This window comes from Stenella coeruleoalba, assembly GCF_951394435.1.
Source record: "Stenella coeruleoalba genome assembly, chromosome: 16".
NCBI classification, from domain to species: Eukaryota; Metazoa; Chordata; class Mammalia; order Artiodactyla; family Delphinidae; genus Stenella; species Stenella coeruleoalba.
In genome coordinates, this window is record NC_137162.1 from 11,300,364 (window position 1) to 11,320,048 (window position 19,685).

At 40.6% G+C, this 19,685-nt stretch overlaps 1 protein-coding gene across 5 annotated transcripts in view; it reads right to left on the minus strand.

Moving 5' to 3' along the window:
- Nucleotides 1-19,685, minus strand: part of SEC23IP (SEC23 interacting protein) — a 90,297-nt gene that overhangs the window by 25,577 nt on the left and 45,035 nt on the right. For 2 of the 5 annotated variants that reach the window (XM_079900083.1, XM_079900079.1), the window contains one exon: nt 16,348-19,404. The exons of 2 other annotated variants lie outside the window; for them this stretch is intronic. The gene's annotated coding sequence lies outside the window, so the exon portion shown is untranslated. Of the gene's footprint in view, nt 1-16,346; nt 19,405-19,685 lie in introns of those variants that run through there. One more of the 5 variants, XM_079900082.1, reaches the window with a different exon arrangement.

Consider the following 19,685-nt stretch of genomic DNA (forward strand, 5'->3'; position numbering starts at 1 on the left):
TCTATAAAATGCCAAATCCTCATTTATACAGAGTCAATTTCTGGATGCTTTTCTGTTCCATTGAACCTGGTTTTATGCCTGGCTCTATATTAATATCTGGTAGTGCAAGTCCCCTTTCTTTGCTCTTTTTTTCCCCAAAAATGTCTTAGTTATTCTTGAAGTTTTATTCATCTATCTAATTTTCAGAATCAGTTTATTAAGTCCCCTTAGAATACTCTTGGAATTTTAATTTGAGTTGCATTGAATTTATAGATTCAGTGGAAATCAATAGTTTTATAATGTTTTCATCCCATCCACAGCTTTTATTTAATTTTATTTTATATCCTCTAATAGAGTTTCAGACTTTTCTTCATAAAGGTCTTGAGAATTTTTATTATGTTAATTCCTAGAAACTTTATAGGTTTGTGGAGTTTGAAGTTTTTTTCTGTATTTTAATTGTTTTTTTTTTCATTTTATAATGAGTTATTTCTAGAGTAAGGGAGATGCTATTAATATTGATTTTGTACCCCATTTCTTTCAAACTCACTGAGGCTTTCTTTGTGGTATGATACATAAATCTCTTTGTGCCTGCTCTGTGTGTCCTCAAAAGAATGTATATTCTGTGTTGCTTAAATTTATCTCTGCTAATCTGGGTTAAGTAATCATGTTATTAAACTCTTCTATTTTTTCTGCTTAATTTATCAGCTTTTGAGTATATGTTAAAATCTCCAACTATAATTCTTGATTTATCTATCTCTCGTCTTAAATCTACCATATGTTGCTTTATATGTTCCAAAGGTATAATATTAGGGGCATATGTCTATGATCATTAGATCTTCTTGGTCTATTGTGCCTTTTATCAGCATGCAACACCTTGCTTTGTCTTTGATTTTTTTTCCATAAGTTTGTTTTGTCTGACACTAAAATTGTTCCTTGAGCTTTATTTGCCTGGTGTATCTATTTTCACCTCTTTATTTTCAGTTTTCCTGTGTCCTTTTGTTTCAAGTGCAACTTGGTAGATAAAATGTCACTGGATCTCAGGATTCTCTCATTCAGCCCACCCAGAGTCTCTGACTTCGGCAGTCATCCTTCTTTCACAGGGCTCCTGATCCCCAAATGTCTCTTAATTGTTCTTCTGCATTCACCATTATTCCCTTAAGACTATTCATTGGCCAGTGATGGCTCTCTGGTAGTGAGAAGAGGCCCTACCTTGAGCTTCTCCAGGTGAGTTGGAGGTACAGACACAGAAAGCCCCAACTTCGGCTTTCCAAGCTCAAGCAATTCCTGCCTGGGCACCCTGTGGTGTGATAGAAGCTCTGGACACATGGAGGTGGGAACTCAATCAATCAGTGTGTTCATCTGCCTGCTAGTTTATGAGCTGCTTTAGATTTTAGGGTTTCAAGCACCCAAAGTTCTGGTCCAGCCATACAATCAAAGGTTTGCTATTGCCCTGGTTTGGTGGTGTAAGACAGAGAAAAAGCCCAAGTATAACCAGTCCCAGTCCAACCCTGGCTTTGGTTTCCTGCCCTGAACCCAACTCTCCCCTTTCTCCTGAGAGTTTAGGGTCAGTTGTAAAGTAAGGTTTTGAGCACCATTCCCTCCCTATCTCCTCTCGGCATCTCCAGTGTCGGAATCAGAAGTTGTTGGTTTCCCTAACCAGAAGACAAATTCTGAATAGCCTGTAACAGACATTTGTTTTTCTTGCAAGATACTGTGCCGCTGTTCGTTGCCTATAAATCAACTTAATTTAGATTTTGAGCCTTTCCCATGGTCAAGCTGGTGGAAAAATACAAGCCCTTTCTCTCTTGATTTTCAAAAGGTGATCTATTCACACGGCTCAGGAATATCTAAAAAGTGACACTGTGAAAACCTCCTTCCCACCCCCAAATCTAACCACCGATATTGGTTTATTATGCATATTCCAGAGTTTCACTATATATATATATATATATACACAAGAAGCATAAGAATGTATTATATGTACACGCACGCACTGTCTTATTTGCTCCCTTTTTCTGCGAAGGACAGCAGAAAAGGACAATCTACTCAGCATTTTGCCTTTGTTATTTCACTTAATTTTCTGGTAGATCTTTCTCTACTGAAAGGCTGAGCATCCTTTTTATAGCTCTACAGTCTCCCACAGTATGGAGGACTGTGGGAGATGTATGATACATACATACACAGTATGTATACACAGTATACATACACAGTATGTATCTAACATCTCCCCCTGACAGACATCGAGGTTGTTTACGGTCTCCCCTATTACCAATAATGCTGCGTTGAATAAAACAGAGCGTTTAAACAAAGGGGGGGAAACAAAAAAACAGCCAAGGTATTTCATTTTGTGAGTGTTTCCCAGTAACTTATTTCTCCTGCCGCTGTTTCTTCCTGCTGCATTTTTATTTTCCTGGAAGCTTCATGTTGATGCTTGATTGCAGTTTCCACATTGTACAGGGTCATTTTAGCAGTTGGAATTACACAGTAAAATAGAAAAATGTGCATTTGTGGGTAGCAACGAGAGCAGCAAATCTTGCATTTGTCCAATGCCTTCTGCAGCTCCGAGTGCTGAGACAGCAGGCTGGTGGAGACTTCGAAAGCTCAACACACAGTGACAATCAGCTGCAGACACCTCCTTTCTGCCACAGCAGCCTAAGATGCCCAGGGTGTGCTGGTCAGGCCATTCTTCCAAAGGCTACGGAAACCACAGAAGGCACACAGGAATTTTTTTCCTCAGTGCTTTCAAAAATCCACTGGCATATATACTGAAAAGAATTGAAAGCAGGAGGACTTCCCTGGTGGTCCAGTGGGTAAGACTCCACACTCCCAATGTAGGGGGCCTGCGTTCAATCCCTGGTCAGGGTACTAGATCCCACATGCCGCAACTAAGAGTTTGCATGCCACGACTAAAGATCCTGCATGCGGCAACAAAGATCCCATGTGCCGCAACTAAGACCCGGCGCAGCCAAATAAGTAAATAAATATATTTTTAAAAAAGAATTGAAAGCAGGGACTCAAAGTGATATTTATACACCCATGTTCAAAGCAGCTCTATTCACAATAGCCAAAGGGTGGGAGCAACCCCAGTGTCCACTGATGGATGAATGGATAAACAAAATGTAGTATATACACAAAATGGAATGTTACTCAGCTTTAAAAAGGCAGAATATTCTGGCAAGTACTACAATATGGATGAACCTTGAAGACATTATGTTCAGTGAAATAAGCCAGACACAAAAGGACAAATACTATATGTTTCCACTTACTTGAGGTACATACAGTCAACAAATTCGTAGACACAGAAAGCAGAACAGTGGCTGCCAGGGGCTGGAGGAAAGAAAGGAGTAGGAAGTTATTGTTGATGGGTACTGAGTTTCAGTTTTGCATGATGAAAAGAGTTCTGGAGATGGATGGTGGTGATGGTTGCACAACAATGTGAATGTACTTCATGAGACAATATTGTACTTAAAAATGGTGAAGATGGTAAGTTTTTGTCTTGTTTTTTGGTGGGGTCTTAGTTCCCCGACCAGGGATCGAACCCATATCTCCTGCAGTGGAAGCGCAGAGTCTTAACCACTGGTCTACCAGGTAAGTCCCTAAGATGGTGAGTTGTATGTTATGTGAATTTTACCACAATTTTTAAAAAATTTAAAGGGTAAAAAAGATAAACTATTGGCAGCCCCTTGATTGATGTCAGTCTCTCTGTATCAGCAGTTATAAGCAGAGCCTTTTCTGATCAAATCATTTCTCCATGATCCATTTCTCCACAGTCAGTGGAGTCGCACAGAAAAAGATCTTATCCTGAGGACGATAGCAGTGAGACCACAAGTTAATATTAATCAAGCCCCCACTAAGCTCGGCTCCTTTATCTCATTTAACCCTTATTAAAGCTCTGCAAGGTCAACACTATCTGCATTTTGCAAATGAGAAAACCGATGTTCGGTAAATCCATAAGATAAAACAGCAAAACTATTAGCACTCATTAGAGTGAGGAGTTAGGCAAGGGACATGAGATAAATGAAAAATAATCAACACTTTCCCATGTACCAAAAATTTCCAACTCAAAATTGTTTTTAAAAAATCATCCCATCCACAGCAACAACAAAAACTTCAAAATACTGGGGAAATATTGCAAAAAATCTACCGAAGAAATATAAATAAGAGAGGAATTGGGACAAGGGGACAGAGTGAAAAATTCACTTTTTACCTGGTGCAATGAACTGAACATAAATGTTCCCCCCAAATCCATATGTTGAAATCATAACCCCCAATGTGATGGTATTAGGATGTGGAGCCTTTGGAAGGTGAATAGGTTACGAGGGTGGAGCCCTCACAAGAGGGAATAGTGCCCTTATAAAAGAGACCCCAGAGAGCTCCCTCACCCCTTCTGACATGTGAGGATACAGTGAGAAGACAGTCTTCTATAAATCAGGAAGCAGGCTCTCACCAGACACTGAATCTACTGACAGCTTGATCTTGGACTTCCCAGCCTCCAGAAATGTGAGAGATAAATTTCTGCTGTTTATAATTCATCCAGTCTGTGGTAGTTTGCATAGCAGCCCCAACAGACTAAAACACTCAGTACTACCTCTGTATAATTTTATATTCGTGGGGACTTCCCTGGTGGTCCAGTGGTTAGGACTCCGCGCTTCCACTGAAGGGAGCATGGGTTCAATCCCTGACTGGGGAACTAAGGTCTTGCATGCCATGTGGTGCAGCCAAAAATAATAATAATAATAATTTTATATTCATATTAAAATGAAATTTCTGCCTAGTGAAAAAGAAAAATGATGCCCTGGGCCTAAAGTAAAAACCTCTCCAAGTTGCTGTGAGGACCAGATTTCCAATCTTCTTCAATGTAGTTAAAATTACAATTTGATTTGTATAAATATATATTTACCTAAGGAGAAGGAACACAATGAGAATAAAATACATTGCAGTAAAATACCTAGTGTGTGTATATGTAAAAAATTATAGGAAAGATGTATGAATTCATATGGATATATTTAAAATGCATTAACCAAGAACTTAACAGTAGTTAGAAGGCAGTTGAATTGGGAATACAGGAGTTAATTAATATAATTGTTAATAAAGAATTTTATGATAGAGAAAATGGTACATTTTATGCATTTTTTAAGGCAGAAATAGTAACTAAATTTAAATTGGGTGCAAACTCGATCACTAGCTCTGCATGATGTTGCAGAGGTGAGGGGAACCAGGTTTGCTAAAGTAATTGTGGTGATAGAAATGTATTAGCCTTGGATGCTACAGAGGTGGCCCATTCTATCCCAGTACATTGTAACTGTCAATTACTGCATTTTTTAATAGGCTAAGGAAGAGAACAGGTGGAACCGTCCCAAAATGTCACTTGCCCAGAAGAAAGATCGGGTAGCTAAGAAGAAGGCAAGCTTCCTTAGAGCTCAGGAATGGGCTGCTGAGAGTTAATAAACCAAACCACAATTTCTATGAAGATTTTTCAGATAAAGACAGTAATAAACTTATTGAACAAGTAAAAAAAAATTTTTTAATTGGGTCAGGGTAGTGAGAGTGGCAATATTTACTCTAAGGAAAAAAAAAAAAAAAAATCCTTTAACCCATCCAGGTGTTTTATTTGATCCAATCAGGGTCTGATTTCTCTGGTTCTTCAGAAACTTTTCTACCTTTAATGTTTACTTCTTCCTTTGAAGGGCGAAGTCCACCAACTCTTGTACATACTTAAGGAGATTAATTTTTAAGCTCTCTCCTCTGATAGAAAATGTACACCACCTCCTCTCCTTTCATGTTAGTTCCCACTGGGGCGAGTCAGGCACAAAAATTTGAAGAAGCCTCAGCTATTATTAAGGAAGGAATACATGGCTACCAATCAGGCTGAAGACATGGGTCAAGGAGATTTAAAAAGAAACTCATTCATTAATTCCATTAATTCCTGTATGTTAAATACTTTACATCCATGAGCTCATCTAATTCTCATAACAACCCTAAAAAGTGTAAGTAACTATTTTAATCCTTATTGTACATTTTAGGGCTGTAAAGCTTCAAGAAGTGAGATTACGTGATGAGTAAGTGGTGGAACAAACAAAGGCAATCTCTTTCCACAGCCTGTGCTCTTAGCCATTACCCTATACCCCATCCAGCCCCTCAGTGGGAGACCTGCCAGGGCACACTAGGCACTGAGTGTTTTTCTCCTAGGATTATAGACAAAAGTGCAGCGAGAGGAGAACTCCAGCTCTGGGTGCACAGAGACCTTAGTAAGGGCAAAAGCTGGTCCTTGGAAAATATTCCCCCAAAGAGAGATGTGTCTGGTAAGAAATTAAAGGCAAAGCTATGTAAGCAATTGTGGAAATTCATAGCCATGGTGCTGCCCATTGAGGTGAAGATATTCCTGTCAAGTAGTGACTTAAGCAGTGATTTTAAGCCACCCAGCATTTTACCACAATGTGCCTTAGTGTGTGGTTTTCTTTGTATTTATCCAGCCAGGGGTTTGTAGTGCTTATTGAAACCATTCATCACTTTTGGAAAATCCTCATTATCTCTTAAAATATTGCTTCTGCCCTATTCTCTGTCCTCCTTGCCTTCAAGGACTCCAATTACACATATTTATATCTTCCATCATATTTCATATATCTCTTACACTCTTTCCTGTGTTTTCTATCCTTTGCCTCTGTGAGCATAAGTCTATCTCTTTCTGATCTACCTTCCAATCCATTATTCCTCTCTTCAACTATGTCTTATCTGGTGTGAAACCCACTGCTGAATTCTTATCTTCCACTGCTATATTTTTCACTTCTAGAATTGCCATTCAGCTTCTTGTATATCTCCAGTTCTGCAAAATAAGTCTCCAAATTGTCATCTAACTTCTTGACAATATTAATCACCGTTATTTTAAGTCTGTGTCTAATAACTCCAATGTCTGGATCTACTATACATCTGTCTTTACCATTTTTTTTGTCTGTTTGGTTTTGGTTTTCAGTCATATAGATTGGTCATTAGGTATGAGAAATTATACAGAAAATTTGAAGCTCTGGGTGATGTTATCTTCCTCTCCCCAAAAATGTATTTTTCTTCTTGCAGGTAGTTTGGAGAGGGGTAGATCACCTTACAACCAAGGATTAAGCTGATTTAAACCTGGGCTTTAGTCTTTGTGAGGGCTGCTCCTCTTCTGGTTCATCCCTATCTGATGGAACAGACTGTCAGAAGTCCCAGCTGAAATCCTGGAGGTATTTGTAAGAATCCCTCATCCTTGGTGTGCCTTAAACTTTAATTGTTGTCTCCTCAGTCATAAGAATGCCAGAAGAGCTCAGCTTAGTAGCATCTCAGTTGGCACTTTCTGCATTGGCAATTACCTCGAGGGGAGAAGTGGCACCAAATGTCAGCCTTCCCTTCTCTCTGGGATCTTGATCTCTCAAGTCCTTGCTTCTTTGGTACGTCTCTGCTACCTTCAAACATTTTTCCCATCTATTATATTTTCTAGTTGTTTTTGGTGGAAGGGCTGGTGTACAATAAGCTAGGCCACCATTACTGAAAGTAGAAATCTCCCTCATGGCATTGCAACTGAAAAATGTGATGAGTTGGGTACTAAAAAACTGGGTGGGGAAAAAAGCCAAAAAGTAACAAGAATATTCTGGAAGGTAAGATTTCTTGTCAAGAGGCAACATTGGATGGGCTACTCTGCTCCCCCTCTTCCCCTCTCATACACATAATTTGGATTTTTAAAAATTTTGGAAGGTAAATAGAGAGTCTGAACAGGTTTGTGAGGAAACAATACCTAAAGCCAATTATTACATTTCCTGAAATTAAAGTTTTATGTCCAAAGGCAAATTTCATTTTTAAATAAGTGAAATGCCACAGGTACTACAAAAGGAATTTTAAATATTGCTAATGCTAACACTGGCTACATAAGTCAGACCAAGTTCTAAAGTAAGACATATGACCTGAATGAAAACAAATAAATGCAATACAAATCATATACACAGCATAAACAAGACAACTCAAAACTTCCTGAACTAGGGAGCCTTTCCGGAAGATTCAGAAAGGTTCAGAAACTGGATCATTAGGTTTACATGGCATCCACTGATCAAATCAGTTTGTGGTTTAGACACAAAATACCACATTTGGTTAAAAAAAAAAAAAAGCCAATGTGTTCTAACAGAGGAATGCCTTTTAGAATTCATATTTCCTAACTTTCATTTTTTTTTTAATTCAGCTTTTTAGCAGGATTTATTTTTGGCTGAAAAATAGAAAAAACCACTTTACTAGATAGCTCAGTGACTGAGAGTTAAATCTACTTGAAGTGTAAGTTTGGGGGGATACAAACACTACCATTTAGGGAACAGAATCTTGAGGGTGATTTTGAGCCTGCAAAGAGGTTGTACAAAGACTCAAATAAAATCAAGTGAAGGAAAAAAATAATAAATCAAGTGAAGAAAGTCTGATTTTCTTAGCAACTTCCTATTTCATTTGGCCTCAGAGAAATCTTATATCTGTTCAGTGATTGAATTTAAAACCTAATTCAAATGTTCACAAAGCTTTCTCTGAAAGGAGGTTCATCAAAAGGTTGATCTATCTGATGTATCTTTCTATCCATACACACACACACTTATATATACATACATATTTGGAAAATTGGAAACAATCAAAAAATAGGTGCCTAAGTAAAAACTGATTTGATTTTATAGAAGACTGTTTTCATAACATAGAAAAAACTCAAGATAATAGTAAATGAAAAAAGCAAGTTCCAAATATTATAATGTGATCCCATTTTTATTAAGGAAAAGTGCAAAATGGTGAGGGTGGAATACGTGTGATTGTTATCTTCTCATTTATGCTTCTTGGCATTTTCCAAATTTTCAAATCCAACACAATGCCAAGAGCTATTTCATATTTATACTTTTTTTTTTTTTTTTTTGCGGTATGCGGGCCTCTCACTGTTGTGGCCTCTCCCGCTGCGGAGCACAGGCTCCGGACGCGCAGGCTCAGCAGCCATGGCTCACGGGCCTAGCCGCTCCGCGGCATGTGGGATCTTCCCGGACCGGGGCACGAACCCGTGTCCCCTGCATCGGCAGGTGGACTCTCAACCACTGCGCCACCAGGGAAGCCCCCATATTTATACTTTTTAAGGCCTGTCAGAGTTACCTATATGGATAAATAATGTACTTCCACACAGAAACAAAATGGTGCCACAGAAAGAGGACTGGACTTGGAGAAGAGTTGAGTTCAAGTCCCAGCTTCACCGCTCACTCCTCAGAGTCACTTTGGACAAGTCATAGCACCTCTGGGAATCTCGGTTCTCTCATTTATAAAGATGGAGGGACTTCCCTGGTGACGCAGTGGTTAAGAATCTGCCTGCCAATGCAAGGGGCACCGGTTTGAGCCCTAGTCTGGGAAGATCCCACATGCCGCGCAGCAACTAAGCCTGCCAGCCACAACTACTGAACCCACGTGCCACTACTACTGAAGTCCGTGCACCTAGAGCCCATGCTCCTCAACAAGAGAGGCCGCTGCGATGAGAGGCCCACGCACCACAATGAGGAGTGGCCCCCACTCACTGCAACTAGAGGGAGCCTGCGCGCAGCAACGAAGGTCCAACGCAGCCAAAAATAAATAAATAAATAAATTTATTAAAAAAAAAAAAAGATGGAGATGCTTATCCCTGTCCCGCCTTCATCCCTTAATTAGTGTAAAGGTCAAACACAAAAAGTTCATGAAAAAAAAAAAGTTCATGAAAGCCTTCTGCCAAGAGGCAAGTGACGTTCAATAAAAGGAATAATCAGGGCTTCCCTGGTGGCACAGTGGTTGAGAATCTGCCTGCCGATGCAGGGGACACAGGTTTGTGCCCTGGTCCGGGAAGATCCCACACGCCGCGTAGCAGCTGGGCCCGTGAGCCATGGCCGCTGAGTCTGCGCGTCCGGAGCCTGTGCTCCGCAACGGGAAAGGCCACAGCAGTGAGAGGCCCGCGTACCACAAAAAAAAAAAAAAAAAGGGAATAATCAGTAACTACCAAAGATGCTCTTAAAGTTCTTGTGGATCTGACTCAAGCTTATAAAGTTAAAGGCTCTGTATTTTGTTTCAGAAAAAATAGCCATCACTGCCACACACCTGTTCCCTCAGGTGGGACCCTGACAAAGCACCAAAGCAGGAGTGTTGGACAGGTAGGTAGTATCAGCCCATAGAGAGAAAAAACAAGATGTTTTTCACAAACCACTGGAGTGAAGAAACAGCTGTCCCAGGTCCCTGGTGGTACCTTGTCAACAGTTACATGAAGCAGAAGACAAGGTAAGGATGTAGTGGGAGAGACATCCACGTATGAGAATGAGGTAATTTTTTAAGATGATAACACACTCCCCTGCCTTCCAAATCCACTAAAAAAAAAAAGAATCTTGGGACTTCCCTGGTGGTCCAGTGGTCAAAACTCCGTGCTTCCACTGCAGGGGCACGGGTTTGATCCCTGGTAAGGGAAGTTCTGCATGCCGTGCAGTGCGGCCAAAAAAAAAAAGAAAGAATATTGATCAACAGGCTGAAAGAGTTTGTCCAAACATTGGAGGAAAAGTAAAAGCTTGAATTTTCATCTTATTTTTAAAATTTTGCTTTCTGTACTCTGACCACAATTCCACCAGTTACTTATTATGTAATCCTGGACAAGTCACTCCATGTTTCTGACCCCTGTTTCCTTATCTATAAAATGGGCCTGTGCCATTCCTATGCCACAAATGTCAGAGTGACCTATGAAGCTGTTATTCCACTTGGGATTCAAGGTGGACACAAATGGACTTGGGCACAGGAGACCAGGACTCCAACGCTGGCTTTGTCATTATCTGCAACGGTGACCAAGGCCCCTCCTCTTTAATCCTCAGATTGCTGGGAAGGGTTAGAAGGATTCCTGAGCTCCCAACCTAGCCACAGTTCAAGCTACACACATCCACTGTTCTCCCAGACTGGGCTGTTTATATCAAGTGGCCACCCTCCCCCTGCAGTGGCATCTGTGCTAGGACACCACCTTTGTCTGACAAGTTGAACTTGTACAGATAGTGCTGCCAGCCTGCCACTGACAGCGATAGGGCTGTTTTTATAGTTACAGAAATACGTAGATTTACATCGACCTGTCCACGGGCCCTTACTCTCCGATAAGACTCCTTGTGGCCAAGACTAGAAATCTGTGAAATTCCAAGTCTTCCTCCCTTTTCTCCTCCAACTTCTTCCCAAACTGACTGTCTAATTTTAACAACACTGAACATGTGTTTCCAGATTTTCACTCTTTAACTCTCCCATGATGAACAATCCAGTGTATATAAATCTTTGTCTATTTTTTTAAGACTATTTCTCAAAGTAAAATTACTGGGTTAAAAGGTGCAGACCATTTTAAGGCTCTTGATACACACTACAACAAATTGTCTTCTGGAAAAGAACAAGCAATTGATATTCCTGCTAGCAATGTATGAAGCCGTGGGCCCATCCTTTTGTTTTGTTTTGTTTTGTTCATTTGCCAGTATGAGCAGTTAAAAAAAAAAAAGTCTCCCCTTTTATATTTTAATTTGTATTTTTGAGATAAGTCACAAGGATGAAGATTTTATTTCAAGTGTACTGGCTTGTTTTGTTCTGTTTCAGTGAATTATATGTTTGTGTCCTTTTCATATTTTTTAAGTTCATCAAAGAAAATCTGTGAAGCAATTCCTTCCATAGCTAAACAGGGTGGGAGACTTAACTCTAGACACAAAAATAGAAATGTGAAATTGATTAATGTGAAATGAAAACTTTAGCTAAATATCCTGTTAACACACATATTGGTTACAGAAATTAAGGCATACACACTTCCATTTTTGTAAAATATTTTTTACCTTAAAGCAATTTTAAGAAAAATTGATCTTTTTCTCTACTTTGCCATTCTAAATCCACTTTATGAAAAACTGTGACTTCTCTTTAGATGTGACACTTTCAGTCAAAATGAAATATAAAATAAAATTCAAAAGCAAAGTAAAATAAGATAAAAACTAACCACTTTAAAGTTGGCTGGGATCTGAACTATACAAAACTAAGCAACATCCATAAAATGAAAACTTCTTTAAATATTCATTTCCCTTTGGGGCCTGGCAAATGGGAATTTAGTTCCAGCTTACTGCACACGATCACTCCTGCAATTCAAGAAAGCTCTTTCCGGAATTTTAAGATATGCCAAGAGTAGATGTGATGTTCCTCTTTTTTAAAAAAAAAAACAAAACAGTTTTCACATTTTTTCATTTAAATTTTATTTATTTACTTATTTATTTATCCATTGCAGTGGCTTCTCTTGTTGCCGAGGACGGGCTCTAGGCGTACAGGCTTCACTAGTTGTAGTGCATGGGCTCAGTAGCTGTGGCTCACGGGCTCTAGAGTGCAGGCTCAGTAGTTGAGGTGCACGGGCTTCGTTGCTCCACAGCATGTGGGATCTTTCCAGACCAGGGCTCAAACCCGTGTCTGCTGCACTGGCAGGCGGATTCTTAACCACTGTGCCACCAGGGAAGTCCCTTGATGTTCCTCTTTCAGTTCCAAAGAAAGTGGTGACAGACATGACTCTACAATCCAGCCAGCAGACTAGATTTAATTCTCTGCAGATCAGCAGCACATGTTGGACTGGAGACACCGAGGATTCAGAAACCTTCATCTTTACGTACTTCTTCTGGAGGAGACTGAGGCTCAAACTCATCAATTCAAAACTCATCAGATTTGACAACAGTCGAGGTAAACTATAATTTTCAGTTGGCAAAATATTGTCATTTTATAGAGAATAAAACTCCACAGGCCCCAGGCAATAAGAAGTCATGAAAGAGGGAGAGAATCATATACAGTCATCCGAAGACCACGGCCCTACTAGAGATTCAGGGGTTGACAAAACTGATTTGGGAAAGAGGAAACAATGTGGAGACGGCGAGGGCTTGATTCTGAAATTTGTTGGAAAATGAAAAATGGCATCAGAAAATGAATTTTGAAAGAAGTTAAATGAAAAGTATTTGAGCTAAAAGATATGAGGTATAGTCTCAAAAAAAAAAAGTAACTTCCTATTACAACTGTATGTTTCCAATATAAGACTGAAGAGTTTGCCAACCCAAATGCTGAATAACAAAATCTCTCCCTTTCATGCACCTGATGCAAACATGACCTAAAGAAGTTCTAATGAGAACTTCTAATGACAGAAAAGCTACTTCAAAACTGGCAAATTAAGAATTTCTGGAAGCCTGTCTAGTAAAAGCTATCATGGGTATTATTTGAAGAAACTAAGTATTTTGACACAAGATGAGGGGGTGGGGGTGGATTTTATATGTATCTTTCCACTGGGAAAGCTTTGTTCTTTTTTATTCGGAGGAACAAAAAACATTAAATACAGATCCTTAAGGTGAAAGTGAACTTCCAGCCTAAAAAGGACACCTTGCCAGGTAACTGCACGTTTAGAAATGGGCATCTCCCTCCGTCGCCAGCTGCTTGCTGAAATCTACTCATGCAGGTGCCTTCCTCTTACCTAATGGATGTCCGCGAGGGTCCAGGTTTAACTATGAGAAACTCTCTCACATTCTCACTGTGTTTGGGGAGGGGTGCAGGTTGAGGACAGTGTGGCAGAGGCTGTAGGTGTCAGGGAAGAGGATGGAAATGGGGTTCTTACTCGCGTTTCTGTGCCCTCGGGGTTTGCCTCCCTTTGAGGGCAGAGAATGGAATCCCGTTAGTCGTTTTCCCCTGTTGAACAGTGCTTTTTGAGTTAAGACACCTGAGACCAAACCAGGGTAAAACAAATGTCAATTGAACATCACTGAGCGGCACTGGTACAGAGGAAGCAGGCCCACTCAGGGTTTCTGGAGGGTGGAGGCTTTGCGGAAAAGGCAGGAGCCCGAGGTTCTGGTCTGCTGCAGCATCTGGAAAGGATGATAATGGAAGAGCAAATTTGGGAGGATGAATGACCAGCTTGGTTCATACAGAGGGAGCAGCAGGCAAGGCCGGAGAGAGGCTGGGGAAGCAGAGCAGGGAGGACAGGAAATTCTGAACCAGGGAAAGCCACCCAGAGGTAGAAGGGAGCTGGAGACGTCTTCTGAGGACAAGCTGGGAGGGCAGAGGATTCAGGATGGACTGCAGAGTTAGGACGGTGTCTTGGCTGCCTAGGCTTAAGGAAAGCCGGGGTGATGGCAGTGAGAATGGAGAACCAACCCCAGAGAAACAATAAAACCTGGGGTGTTCACTGAGACCCTCAGGAGGGCACACAAGCTAGAACACGTCTACAAACACTCTTTTGTAAGGACAAAAGACCATTTTTGTGTTTATCCCTTCCTTTTCAGTTCAAAGGGTAGCAAACATCTAGGTCCTGTTTAGACCAATATTGGGGAATCTTCATTAACACGAGGTTTTACGCCCCACATAAAAAAAAAAAAAAAGCACTTCAGGCAAAAACAACAGAGCAAATGATAATCTACATCTCCTAAAACTTATCTTTTTCTTTCAAAGGTTATCCTTTGAAAATGCTTTTGCTTGTGAAAAAACAAGCTGGGGGGTGGGGAGCAGTGTTGTGACTGCCTAGGTGTTTCCAGAAAGAGGCAGACAGTCAATCTGCAAGCATCTTTCTATAGTAGAGGTTTCCCTTTATTTTTGAGGCTTAAGCGTACTTTATTCTCCCCTGCCATTACCTGAGTGGCCCTGGCAAGATGGCTAGCTTCTATGAGCTTCAGTTCTCTCATCTGTAAAACGGGGAGAACAAACCTACCTCCATGGGGGTTCTGTAAAGATTACATGAAAGAGCTTGCACAGTGCCCAAAACACAACTGACACCCCAAAAGCACGAGTTCCCCTCCCCCGTTCTATTCCAGGGAGTAACATTCAGAGAACTACCACCTGAAGTTTCTTCAGGAGTCAGAAGTGCTGTTCAAAACACCTTTTCACCTCCTGGGAAAGAGAAGCAAACGAGTCTCAGAGATACAGCTGAGCACAGGCTTTGAGGGGCACAGGAAAGGAACGCCTCTTAGTTGGTAGTAAGCACTTCCCAATAGTCCAAACCATGCTCCTTTCAACAAGAGTGAATGCTATTAAGTGACTTAACAGAAAGAAAAGGCACCACAAGAAATGTTGTCTTTAAAACAACTTTAATGAAAACCATTCTCAACACATTCAAACAGCCCTTTTTGTGTTTCATGAACAACTTAATCTCGTCCAGTTGCCCCAACAGGTGATGCTGTTTCCCACCTCAGGTCTTTCCACCTCTTGAATGCACTTTCTTTCCCACCTTGTCCCTGGTTGCCCCTGCTTACCTGTCTTTTAAGTTACAGAGAGGCCAACCCTGGCACCCCTACTCAGGCTAGGGGAGGGGTACAGACAGGGGGATTCACTACCCATTCTCCACACTTTTGAGTATTTGAAAATTTCCACAATAAAACCTTTCAAAGTCACTCTTTAATATAAGAAATGAAAGAAAAACATGGTGGGTCATCCCAGGTACACCAATTCCACCTGTCCATGAACCTGAACTGCAGCTCACCCCCTAGCAAATACGCAGCACTGCCTACTTTCTCACGGATGCGTCCTTGCTAATTAATCCCTGGTCTAGTTTACAGGTCGCTGTAAGTTTCCTATATTGGACACATATTGTGATAGTTTACTGTCATATTAAGTGTGAATACTGCCCAAACGTGTTTCACTTGCTTTGAGACTGAAAAAAGGAAGCACTAAATGGAGAGGCTGCACTATCTCACGAGCGCCCACTAGTGTCAACAACAACATAAAGTCATTCTCAGAGTTCTGTGGGGCTGATAGGTTTGGGGAAACCTGCAATAGCGTTGATGTTTAAAGCAGGAAAATAAATACCAGGGTGAAAAGAAGGCAGAATTTAGGAAGAAAACATGTTTTCTGGATCCTTATCCCAAAAGGAACTTAGAGAATCAAGGCATGTAGAAGTTACTCAAAGTTGCTCTCCAAGAGTCCCACTGATCTGTGTGAAGACAGCCACATGAGCATTACCATCCCCCCGCGCCCGCCCCGACTGGCTCCACAACTCCTGTCCTCCCTTCCAGTCACCTGCAGACACCTGGGCCTCTGTGAAGGATGCTCAGCCCTCTCTGGCAGCTCTCAGGGACAAGAGACCTGGCCAACTGCAACCCAGGGAGGCCTGGAAGTGGCAGTGACCTAGCAACAAAGACGTGGGTCTTCCCTGAACCTGAGTGGTCGTGATAAAAAGAGTAGCAGTAGTGACAGTTAGCTAATGCTCTGAGTGCTTACTATGTACCCAGCATCGCTATGTGATCTTCACTCATATTTTCATTTAAGCCTCACAATAACTCTATGAGGTTGAGGAATTTCATGAAAGAGGAAACTGACCAAAAATCAGAAACACTTTGCCGGGAGGTTAGAGGAAAACAATCTTGCACGGGACCCACAGCTAAGAAAAGGTAGAGAGCTTGGACACAAAGGCAGGTGGGCACCAGAGCTCTTCAACATGCTGTCAAGTTTTTGGTAAGCTCACTTTAGGGGTGAAATAACAGGACAAGACTCACAACCTGTTGCAAGTCTTATACAAATATCAAGGAGACAAGTCAAGTGACAGTCCATCCAGCGCTTTGCAGGGAGACAGACAACAGCAGGAATGCCGTGTCAGCACCTCAGCTGTAAAGAAATGAATTCTATCAACTCACCTTAGAGGACCCGCCCTGGGGAACTAACTCATACTGACTGGTAATTATTGCTACAATGAGACCCATTAACTTGGAGGAAAACCAGAACATTCAGTGTCTGCAGCTCAATTCACCCTGTTCCCAGATGGCAAAATCTACATGGGAAACAAGTCACCACCAGAACGTTGCTCGGTAAACACTAAGGCTCAGCACTAAGGTATGACACCTCAAGTCATAAAAACCTGAAACAACGGTAATATACCAAGATCAACCACTCTGGAATTTCCGGGACAGTCCTGATCTCCAGCACGCTATTTATAGTATTGTGAGTTGCTATTCTGCATATATGATCCTCCCTGACAGAGTAGTGGTATCTACGCTCTAATGTCCTCATTTTCAAGGGTCTACGTAGAGCACACCTTTCCAATAACATACTTACGTCAAAAATCAATATAATCTGTTAAGTCCTTCTACTATAATCACACTCTGGTTTTGAGAAAAATCCTTATCTGGTGGATTCATGAACCACACAGGCCCATCAGACTTGGAAAGGAGTTTCCTCTCGTTATGGCCACATTACCAAACCAGGCCCAGGCTGACCTCATTGGTTTTACGACGACTCTTTGACCTTCAGTTTCAGACACTGATGCTTTTTAACTTTAGTCCCAAACTCTGCACAGAAAACAATTTCAGAATAACCAGCGACTTGACTTTCCTCATCTGAGGAAGATGAGGGCATTAATCCAGGTTAGGGCTGGGTAGGAGGGTCCCAGGAGGCGACGAGCTACTGGGAAAAAGGAGGTCAGGCTTTACTCAGCGGCTATGCTCTCATCTATGGTTTATATACTGAAATTTGAAAAGGGTTCAGCTACTTTTTAAACGTTTGCAAACCACTGACCTGAATGGCCATTCTAAGGTCTATAAGTATTTAATTCTATTTCTGATTTTTAAAATTGTTTTATTCAACAAATATTTGGAAAGTGCCTTCCTTTGTGACAACTCTGTGGTAGGCATGGTGTTCACAACAGTGAACAGTACGCTAATAAATACAGACTCTGCCCTCAGACCTATTACTGTTTTGGCTTTGGTTTTGGTTGTTTTTTTTAAGAAATTGAAGAGTGATATAAACTGTCCACAGCAGAGTTACCTTCTAAAATTCTATTTTATATTTTCCCAGGTGTTAAAATCACAAGATTCCTAAAACTGAGCTGGTACACGTTTCTACTATGGACACTGGTTCAAGTGTTTCTTCCCCTCTGCCCAATATTCAGAAGATACAGGCTGAATAATACAGACAAAACCAGTTGTAAGTTGAAAAATCAAACTGGATTTTATTAAAATATACATAAATAACCCTTATTTTTCTTTATTTCATCAGTTTGGGGAAGTTAAGAGGAAATCGGGAGGTAATAGCACTGGTGTAGAGAAATGAAGGCCAAAAGGGAGTCAGTGAAACTGTATTCCAGCCCAGATCTGCCACCCAGCAGCCTGAGAAAGGCATTTAGTGTCGTCGGCTGCATAATGAGGTGATTGGAATATATGCGGTCTGGGGTCACCTGCAGCTCAAAAACTCTACTGTCCGAATTCTGTCCTAATTATTAGGAGCAAATGCTACAGCTATGTATTAACTACAGAGCAGGTGTTCACAATGAAGAGTAAATGACCACTGAACTCACAGGAGTACTTTTAAGGAAGACAAGAAGAATACAGACGTTCTCTGCTTTAAAAAAATGCATTGATGTTACTGTTTTATTCACACTAACTAGAATATATACACAAAAAATGTGTATCATATGTGGCTTTCAAAAAATTCTATGTTCCATGAGAACTATGTAAACAGTGTAAAATGTTCCTACTGCATAACAAAAGAAAACCAGCATTTCCACGTAGTATTAGGAAAATATCTAGATAATTTGAAGTTACAGTAAAACGAAGTAAAATATCACAGAACAGTCTTTTCATGAAATAGTTATAGTCTAAAGCCAATACAGTTCATACTTTCAAATACTTTGGTAGAAGTGAAATGAATACAAAGCAAAAAAACCAAAATCCAAAAAAATTCTACTGTGGTTCTCATATTGATTGGAACTTTAGCAATGAGGCGACTGCACAGCTACCTTAGATGACAAATGGAAAAACTTCTCATTTGCTCCCCACTGCTGGTGGCAATGATGCTGGGAGAGCACTTCACAAGTCTTCTGTGAAGTGCAGAGCATCTCACTTCCTTCCACAGCTCTGCTCTCAGCAACAGCCTGGAAGGCTTCTTAAAGACAGCAGTTCAGCTTGGAATAGAAGTGATCTTGGTTACTTCCGCTAACAGATATAAATGACCCCGCATAAAAGCAGCTCAGAACTATAATTCACATTTAAAGTAGAACATAAATTTTTAAAAAACTGTATTATTATAGTTTCTCAAGAAGTCCATAGAACATACTACATTAATTAAAAAAAAAATGCAAGTTCAATAGCCCACTGACAATAGTTTTTTAAGAAACAGAAACAACCGTCTGCATGCTACAAATATTTCTTCATTGATATCACATATTACTTTGACAACTGTACAACTAAACTGATCTGAGGAGTTTTTAACTGCATCATTTTAATAATTTCTTTTTCTCATCTATACAGCCCAAATGTGGTACTGATTTATTTCACTGTCTTTTTGTTCTGTATGTTTTCTTTCAAATGAAGCCCTACATCTGAGAATTACAGCAGAGTAACTGTCGGTGAATCACATTTCTGTCATCCATCACAGGAGCAGACTGGGGATGTCCTCTGAGGATTTTCTCAGCAATGTAATTTATACTGCAACTTTCTGTAAAGACAAGAATGTCTTTAAAAGAAGAAAAAGAATCCTCGGTCAGCTTTACAAACGTATAGTAGTAAAACAATAATGCACTGTCGTTCCTTTCTGAAGTAAAAAAACAAACACACTGTCAAGTGCCAAACAAACACTGCAAACTGCCTCTGAAGAAGAGCCTGCGAGCACAAGTCCTCAGACAGGCCTTCTGGAGGGATGAAAGGGCATCAGGGAGTGTTTGGTGAGATAAACTAGCCTGATAACCTTCATAACAAAATGAGTATAGAAAATAAAAT